Raw genomic sequence first — 10,000 nt, 5'->3', positions numbered from 1 at the left:
CGACCAAGAGAGGGCCGTAGTGGGCTACTCCCCTAGCGGGCTATATAAATAAAATGACCGGTAAATGCATTTTGGACAGTTTTATAATTTTTGGGTGACCAGGTGCACAAGTTCCATTTGGGTGACCAGGTGCACGCCGGCTTTTGGGTGACCAGGTGCACGCCGGTCTTTTGGGTGACCAGGTGCACAAGTTCCATTTGGGTGACCAGGTGCACGCCGGCTTTTGGGTGACCAGGTGCACAAGTTCCATTTGGGTGACCAGGTGCACGCCGGCTTTTGGGTGACCAGGTGCACAAGTTCCATTTGGGTGACCAGGTGCACGCCGGCTTTTGGGTGACCAGGTGCACATGGTCCTTTGGGTGACCAGGTGCACGCCGGCCTTTGGGTGACCAGGTGCACACGGTTCTTTTGGGTGACCAGGTGCACATGGTCCTTTGGGTGACCAGGTGCACGCCGGCCTTTGGGTGACCAGGTGCACACGGTTCTTTTGGGTGACCAGGTGCACATGGTCCTTTGGGTGACCAGGTGCACGCCGGCCTTTGGGTGACCAGGTGCACATGGTCCTTTTGGGTGACCAGGTGCACATGGTCCTTTGGGTGACCAGGTGCACGCCGGCCTTTGGGTGACCAGGTGCACACGGTTCTTTTGGGTGACCAGGTGCACATGGTCCTTTGGGTGACCAGGTGCACGCCGGCCTTTGGGTGACCAGGTGCACATGGTCCTTTTGGGTGACCAGGTGCACATGGTCCTTTGGGTGACCAGGTGCACGCCGGCCTTTGGGTGACCAGGTGCACACGGTTCTTTTGGGTGACCAGGTGCACATGGTCCTTTGGGTGACCAGGTGCACGCCGGCCTTTGGGTGACCAGGTGCACATGGTCCTTTTGGGTGACCAGGTGCACATGGTCCTTTGGGTGACCAGGTGCACGCCGGCCTTTGGGTGACCAGGTGCACATGGTCCTTTGGGTGACCAGGTGCACGCCGGCCTTTGGGTGACCAGGTGCACATGGTCCTTTGGGTGACCAGGTGCACGCCGGCCTTTGGGTGACCAGGTGCACATGGTCCTTTTGGGTGACCAGGTGCACATGGTCCTTTGGGTGACCAGGTGCACGCCGGCCTTTGGGTGACCAGGTGCACATGGTCCTTTGGGTGACCAGGTGCACGCCGGCCTTTGGGTGACCAGGTGCACATGGTCCTTTGGGTGACCAGGTGCACGCCGGCCTTTGGGTGACCAGGTGCACATGGTCCTTTTGGGTGACCAGGTGCACATGGTCCTTTGGGTGACCAGGTGCACGCCGGCCTTTGGGTGACCAGGTGCACATGGTCCTTTTGGGTGACCAGGTGCACGCCGGCCTTTGGGTGACCAGGTGCACATGGTCCTTTTGGGTGACCAGGTGCACATGGTCCTTTGGGTGACCAGGTGCACGCCGGCCTTTGGGTGACCAGGTGCACACGGTCCTTTTGGGTGACCAGGTGCACGCCGGCCTTTGGGTGACCAGGTGCACATGGTCCTTTTGGGTGACCAGGTGCACGCCGGCCTTTGGGTGACCAGGTGCACGCCGGTCCTTTTGGGTGACCAGGTGCACAAGTTCCATTTGGGTGACCAGGTGCACGCGGTTCATAACAGCGCGGTTATCTGCTTTAATGTCCGAGGAGGGGTGCTTAAGTGTGGGTGCCCTGGTTCACCTGGTATGCGAGGTTGTGGAGGTGGGGGGGGTCCCCTGCTGGTATCATCCCCGAAATAGAGGGGTGATACCCGGGTGGTGAGTAAGGGCCTACAAGCCTGGAGGTCAATAGCTCCAGGGGGTAAGCTCTACTGTCATGTCCGTAAATAGAGTGGTGTTACCCGGGTTTTGAACCATATTTTAATTTTTGGGTTACCAGATGCACACGGGTCTTTTGGAAAACAATCACAATCTGCATCCATCGTAATATCTTAAACTGTATATAAAGCACCTAAGGACGGGCCTGACCGAGAGAGGGCCGTAGTAGGGTACTCCCCTAGCGGGCTATATCAATAGAATGACCGGTAAAATGATTTAAAACAGTTTTATAATTTTTGGGTTACCAGATGCACACGGGTCTTTTGGAAAACAATCACAATCTGCATCCATCGTAATATATGAAACTGTATATAAAGCACTGAAGGACGGCCCCGACCGAGACAGGGCCTTAGTGGGGTGCTCCCATAGCGGGCTATATCAATAGAATGACCGGTAAAAGTATTTAAAACCGTTTTATAATTTTTGGGTTACCAGATGCACGTTTTCAATCACCAGTTGCACGGAGGATTAATAGCAATCTGCATCCATCGTGATTTCTTAAAGTGTGTAAAAAGCACCCAAGGACGGCCCTGACAGAGAGAGGGCCGTAGTGGGGCACTCCCCTAGCGGGCTATATCAATAGAATGACGGGTAAAAGTATTTAAAACCCTTTTATAATTTTTGGGTTACCAGATGCACGTTTTCAATCACCAGGTGCACGGAGGAAAATGAGCATTTGCATCCATAGTCATGTTTTAAACCGTCCATAAAGCACTCTTGGCCGGCCCCGGCAGAGAGAGAAAGAGATGGTGAAAAAAAAAAAAAATCATCATCAGACCTTCCATAAATAATTCGGGCCGGCCCCCATTGCTAAAGGTCCGTAGTAGGGTGCGCCATAAGCGGACATGAATAGATGGAACACCGCTAACCGCATAGAGAACCGTGTTTTGGGTGACCAGGTGCACGTTTTCAATCACCAGTTGCACATTTTCAATCACCAGTTGCACGGAGGATTAATAGCAATCTGCATCCATCGCGATTTCTTAAAGTGTCTATAAAGCACTCAGGACGGGCCCGACCGAGACAGGGCCTTAGTGGGGTGCTCCCATAGCGGGCAACAATGAGAGGGGTGCCTTTAAATTCATTTTGAACCATATTTGAAATTTTGGGTTACCAGATGCACGTTTTCAATCACCAGTTGCACGGAGGATTAATAGCAATCTGCATCCATCGTGATTTCTTAAAGTGTGTAAAAAGCACCCAAGGACGGCCCTGACAGAGAGAGGGCCGTAGTGGGGCACTCCCCTAGCGGGCTATATCAATAGAATGACGGGTAAAAGTATTTAAAACCCTTTTATAATTTTTGGGTTACCAGATGCACGTTTTCAATCACCAGGTGCACGGAGGAAAATGAGCATTTGCATCCATAGTCATGTTTTAAACCGTCCATAAAGCACTCTTGGCCGGCCCCGGCAGAGAGAGAAAGAGATGGTGAAAAAAAAAAAAAAATCATCATCAGACCTTCCATAAATAATTCGGGCCGGCCCCCATTGCTAAAGGTCCGTAGTAGGGTGCGCCATAAGCGGACATGAATAGATGGAACACCGCTAACCGCATAGAGAACCGTGTTTTGGGTGACCAGGTGCACGTTTTCAATCACCAGTTGCACATTTTCAATCACCAGTTGCACGGAGGATTAATAGCAATCTGCATCCATCGCGATTTCTTAAAGTGTCTATAAAGCACTCAGGACGGGCCCGACCGAGACAGGGCCTTAGTGGGGTGCTCCCATAGCGGGCAACAATGAGAGGGGTGCCTTTAAATTCATTTTGAACCATATTTGAAATTTTGGGTTACCAGATGCACGTTTTCAATCACCAGTTGCACGGAGGATTAATAGCAATCTGCATCCATCGTGATTTCTTAAAGTGTGTAAAAAGCACCCAAGGACGGCCCTGACAGAGAGAGGGCCGTAGTGGGGCACTCCCCTAGCGGGCTATATCAATAGAATGACGGGTAAAAGTATTTAAAACCCTTTTATAATTTTTGGGTTACCAGATGCACGTTTTCAATCACCAGGTGCACGGAGGAAAATGAGCATTTGCATCCATAGTCATGTTTTAAACCGTCCATAAAGCACTCTTGGCCGGCCCCGGCAGAGAGAGAAAGAGATGGTGAAAAAAAAAAAAAATCATCATCAGACCTTCCATAAATAATTCGGGCCGGCCCCCATTGCTAAAGGTCCGTAGTAGGGTGCGCCATAAGCGGACATGAATAGATGGAACACCGCTAACCGCATAGAGAACCGTGTTTTGGGTGACCAGGTGCACGTTTTCAATCACCAGTTGCACATTTTCAATCACCAGTTGCACGGAGGATTAATAGCAATCTGCATCCATCGCGATTTCTTAAAGTGTCTATAAAGCACTCAGGACGGGCCCGACCGAGACAGGGCCTTAGTGGGGTGCTCCCATAGCGGGCAACAATGAGAGGGGTGCCTTTAAATTCATTTTGAACCATATTTGAAATTTTGGGTTACCAGATGCACGTTTTCAATCACCAGTTGCACGGAGGATTAATAGCAATCTGCATCCATCGTGATTTCTTAAAGTGTGTAAAAAGCACCCAAGGACGGCCCTGACAGAGAGAGGGCCGTAGTGGGGCACTCCCCTAGCGGGCTATATCAATAGAATGACGGGTAAAAGTATTTAAAACCCTTTTATAATTTTTGGGTTACCAGATGCACGTTTTCAATCACCAGGTGCACGGAGGAAAATGAGCATTTGCATCCATAGTCATGTTTTAAACCGTCCATAAAGCACTCTTGGCCGGCCCCGGCAGAGAGAGAAAGAGATGGTGAAAAAAAAAAAAAATCATCATCAGACCTTCCATAAATAATTCGGGCCGGCCCCCATTGCTAAAGGTCCGTAGTAGGGTGCGCCATAAGCGGACATGAATAGATGGAACACCGCTAACCGCATAGAGAACCGTGTTTTGGGTGACCAGGTGCACGTTTTCAATCACCAGTTGCACATTTTCAATCACCAGTTGCACGGAGGATTAATAGCAATCTGCATCCATCGCGATTTCTTAAAGTGTCTATAAAGCACTCAGGACGGGCCCGACCGAGACAGGGCCTTAGTGGGGTGCTCCCATAGCGGGCAACAATGAGAGGGGTGCCTTTAAATTCATTTTGAACCATATTTGAAATTTTGGGTTACCAGATGCACGTTTTCAATCACCAGTTGCACGGAGGATTAATAGCAATCTGCATCCATCGTGATTTCTTAAAGTGTGTAAAAAGCACCCAAGGACGGCCCTGACAGAGAGAGGGCCGTAGTGGGGCACTCCCCTAGCGGGCTATATCAATAGAATGACGGGTAAAAGTATTTAAAACCCTTTTATAATTTTTGGGTTACCAGATGCACGTTTTCAATCACCAGGTGCACGGAGGAAAATGAGCATTTGCATCCATAGTCATGTTTTAAACCGTCCATAAAGCACTCTTGGCCGGCCCCGGCAGAGAGAGAAAGAGATGGTGAAAAAAAAAAAAAATCATCATCAGACCTTCCATAAATAATTCGGGCCGGCCCCCATTGCTAAAGGTCCGTAGTAGGGTGCGCCATAAGCGGACATGAATAGATGGAACACCGCTAACCGCATAGAGAACCGTGTTTTGGGTGACCAGGTGCACGTTTTCAATCACCAGTTGCACATTTTCAATCACCAGTTGCACGGAGGATTAATAGCAATCTGCATCCATCGCGATTTCTTAAAGTGTCTATAAAGCACTCAGGACGGGCCCGACCGAGACAGGGCCTTAGTGGGGTGCTCCCATAGCGGGCAACAATGAGAGGGGTGCCTTTAAATTCATTTTGAACCATATTTGAAATTTTGGGTTACCAGATGCACGTTTTCAATCACCAGTTGCACGGAGGATTAATAGCAATCTGCATCCATCGTGATTTCTTAAAGTGTGTAAAAAGCACCCAAGGACGGCCCTGACAGAGAGAGGGCCGTAGTGGGGCACTCCCCTAGCGGGCTATATCAATAGAATGACGGGTAAAAGTATTTAAAACCCTTTTATAATTTTTGGGTTACCAGATGCACGTTTTCAATCACCAGGTGCACGGAGGAAAATGAGCATTTGCATCCATAGTCATGTTTTAAACCGTCCATAAAGCACTCTTGGCCGGCCCCGGCAGAGAGAGAAAGAGATGGTGAAAAAAAAAAAAAATCATCATCAGACCTTCCATAAATAATTCGGGCCGGCCCCCATTGCTAAAGGTCCGTAGTAGGGTGCGCCATAAGCGGACATGAATAGATGGAACACCGCTAACCGCATAGAGAACCGTGTTTTGGGTGACCAGGTGCACGTTTTCAATCACCAGTTGCACATTTTCAATCACCAGTTGCACGGAGGATTAATAGCAATCTGCATCCATCGCGATTTCTTAAAGTGTCTATAAAGCACTCAGGACGGGCCCGACCGAGACAGGGCCTTAGTGGGGTGCTCCCATAGCGGGCAACAATGAGAGGGGTGCCTTTAAATTCATTTTGAACCATATTTGAAATTTTGGGTTACCAGATGCACGTTTTCAATCACCAGTTGCACGGAGGATTAATAGCAATCTGCATCCATCGTGATTTCTTAAAGTGTGTAAAAAGCACCCAAGGACGGCCCTGACAGAGAGAGGGCCGTAGTGGGGCACTCCCCTAGCGGGCTATATCAATAGAATGACGGGTAAAAGTATTTAAAACCCTTTTATAATTTTTGGGTTACCAGATGCACGTTTTCAATCACCAGGTGCACGGAGGAAAATGAGCATTTGCATCCATAGTCATGTTTTAAACCGTCCATAAAGCACTCTTGGCCGGCCCCGGCAGAGAGAGAAAGAGATGGTGAAAAAAAAAAAAAATCATCATCAGACCTTCCATAAATAATTCGGGCCGGCCCCCATTGCTAAAGGTCCGTAGTAGGGTGCGCCATAAGCGGACATGAATAGATGGAACACCGCTAACCGCATAGAGAACCGTGTTTTGGGTGACCAGGTGCACGTTTTCAATCACCAGTTGCACATTTTCAATCACCAGTTGCACGGAGGATTAATAGCAATCTGCATCCATCGCGATTTCTTAAAGTGTCTATAAAGCACTCAGGACGGGCCCGACCGAGACAGGGCCTTAGTGGGGTGCTCCCATAGCGGGCAACAATGAGAGGGGTGCCTTTAAATTCATTTTGAACCATATTTGAAATTTTGGGTTACCAGATGCACGTTTTCAATCACCAGTTGCACGGAGGATTAATAGCAATCTGCATCCATCGTGATTTCTTAAAGTGTGTAAAAAGCACCCAAGGACGGCCCTGACAGAGAGAGGGCCGTAGTGGGGCACTCCCCTAGCGGGCTATATCAATAGAATGACGGGTAAAAGTATTTAAAACCCTTTTATAATTTTTGGGTTACCAGATGCACGTTTTCAATCACCAGGTGCACGGAGGAAAATGAGCATTTGCATCCATAGTCATGTTTTAAACCGTCCATAAAGCACTCTTGGCCGGCCCCGGCAGAGAGAGAAAGAGATGGTGAAAAAAAAAAAAAATCATCATCAGACCTTCCATAAATAATTCGGGCCGGCCCCCATTGCTAAAGGTCCGTAGTAGGGTGCGCCATAAGCGGACATGAATAGATGGAACACCGCTAACCGCATAGAGAACCGTGTTTTGGGTGACCAGGTGCACGTTTTCAATCACCAGTTGCACATTTTCAATCACCAGTTGCACGGAGGATTAATAGCAATCTGCATCCATCGCGATTTCTTAAAGTGTCTATAAAGCACTCAGGACGGGCCCGACCGAGACAGGGCCTTAGTGGGGTGCTCCCATAGCGGGCAACAATGAGAGGGGTGCCTTTAAATTCATTTTGAACCATATTTGAAATTTTGGGTTACCAGATGCACGTTTTCAATCACCAGTTGCACGGAGGATTAATAGCAATCTGCATCCATCGTGATTTCTTAAAGTGTGTAAAAAGCACCCAAGGACGGCCCTGACAGAGAGAGGGCCGTAGTGGGGCACTCCCCTAGCGGGCTATATCAATAGAATGACGGGTAAAAGTATTTAAAACCCTTTTATAATTTTTGGGTTACCAGATGCACGTTTTCAATCACCAGGTGCACGGAGGAAAATGAGCATTTGCATCCATAGTCATGTTTTAAACCGTCCATAAAGCACTCTTGGCCGGCCCCGGCAGAGAGAGAAAGAGATGGTGAAAAAAAAAAAAAATCATCATCAGACCTTCCATAAATAATTCGGGCCGGCCCCCATTGCTAAAGGTCCGTAGTAGGGTGCGCCATAAGCGGACATGAATAGATGGAACACCGCTAACCGCATAGAGAACCGTGTTTTGGGTGACCAGGTGCACGTTTTCAATCACCAGTTGCACATTTTCAATCACCAGTTGCACGGAGGATTAATAGCAATCTGCATCCATCGCGATTTCTTAAAGTGTCTATAAAGCACTCAGGACGGGCCCGACCGAGACAGGGCCTTAGTGGGGTGCTCCCATAGCGGGCAACAATGAGAGGGGTGCCTTTAAATTCATTTTGAACCATATTTGAAATTTTGGGTTACCAGATGCACGTTTTCAATCACCAGTTGCACGGAGGATTAATAGCAATCTGCATCCATCGTGATTTCTTAAAGTGTGTAAAAAGCACCCAAGGACGGCCCTGACAGAGAGAGGGCCGTAGTGGGGCACTCCCCTAGCGGGCTATATCAATAGAATGACGGGTAAAAGTATTTAAAACCCTTTTATAATTTTTGGGTTACCAGATGCACGTTTTCAATCACCAGGTGCACGGAGGAAAATGAGCATTTGCATCCATAGTCATGTTTTAAACCGTCCATAAAGCACTCTTGGCCGGCCCCGGCAGAGAGAGAAAGAGATGGTGAAAAAAAAAAAAAATCATCATCAGACCTTCCATAAATAATTCGGGCCGGCCCCCATTGCTAAAGGTCCGTAGTAGGGTGCGCCATAAGCGGACATGAATAGATGGAACACCGCTAACCGCATAGAGAACCGTGTTTTGGGTGACCAGGTGCACGTTTTCAATCACCAGTTGCACATTTTCAATCACCAGTTGCACGGAGGATTAATAGCAATCTGCATCCATCGCGATTTCTTAAAGTGTCTATAAAGCACTCAGGACGGGCCCGACCGAGACAGGGCCTTAGTGGGGTGCTCCCATAGCGGGCAACAATGAGAGGGGTGCCTTTAAATTCATTTTGAACCATATTTGAAATTTTGGGTTACCAGATGCACGTTTTCAATCACCAGTTGCACGGAGGATTAATAGCAATCTGCATCCATCGTGATTTCTTAAAGTGTGTAAAAAGCACCCAAGGACGGCCCTGACAGAGAGAGGGCCGTAGTGGGGCACTCCCCTAGCGGGCTATATCAATAGAATGACGGGTAAAAGTATTTAAAACCCTTTTATAATTTTTGGGTTACCAGATGCACGTTTTCAATCACCAGGTGCACGGAGGAAAATGAGCATTTGCATCCATAGTCATGTTTTAAACCGTCCATAAAGCACCCAGGGCCGGCCCCGGCAGAGAGAGAAAAAGAGGGGAAAAGTGTTGAAAAAAAAAAAAAATCATACCTTCCATAAATAATTCGGACCGGCCCCCATTGAAAAGGTCCGTAGTAGGGTGCATCATTATCGGACATGAATCTCGGGAACACCGCTAACCGCATAGAGAACCGTGTTTTGGGTTACCAGATGCACGTTTTCAATCACCAGTTGCACGGAGAGAGAAAAAAAAAATCATACCTTCCATAAATAATTCGGACCGGCCCCCATTGAAAAGGTCCGTAGTAGGGTGCATCATTATCGGACATGAATCTCGGGAACACCGCTAACCGCATAGAGAACCGTGTTTTGGGTGACCAGGTGCACGTTTTCAATCACCAGTTGCACGGAGAAAAAAAAAGTAATCATACCTTCCATAAATAATTCAGGCCGACCCCCATTGAAAAAGGTCCGTAGTAGGGTGCATCATTATCGGACATGTATATCTGTAACACCGGCAAGCGCATTGAGAACCGCATTTTTGGGTTACCAGATGCACGTTTTCAATCACCAGGTGCACGGCTGTGAAAAGTGGGACTCTGTCATTTTTTCGACCAATTTCTGTAATTTTCAAAAAATGATTAAAAATACTTCCCGAAGGGCTAGA

Source organism: Oncorhynchus mykiss, unplaced genomic scaffold (assembly GCF_013265735.2).
Source record: "Oncorhynchus mykiss isolate Arlee unplaced genomic scaffold, USDA_OmykA_1.1 un_scaffold_436, whole genome shotgun sequence".
Classification (NCBI taxonomy): domain Eukaryota; kingdom Metazoa; phylum Chordata; class Actinopteri; order Salmoniformes; family Salmonidae; genus Oncorhynchus; species Oncorhynchus mykiss.
The sequence above is the reverse complement of the archived record's forward strand: the minus strand, read 5'-3'. Positions refer to the sequence as shown.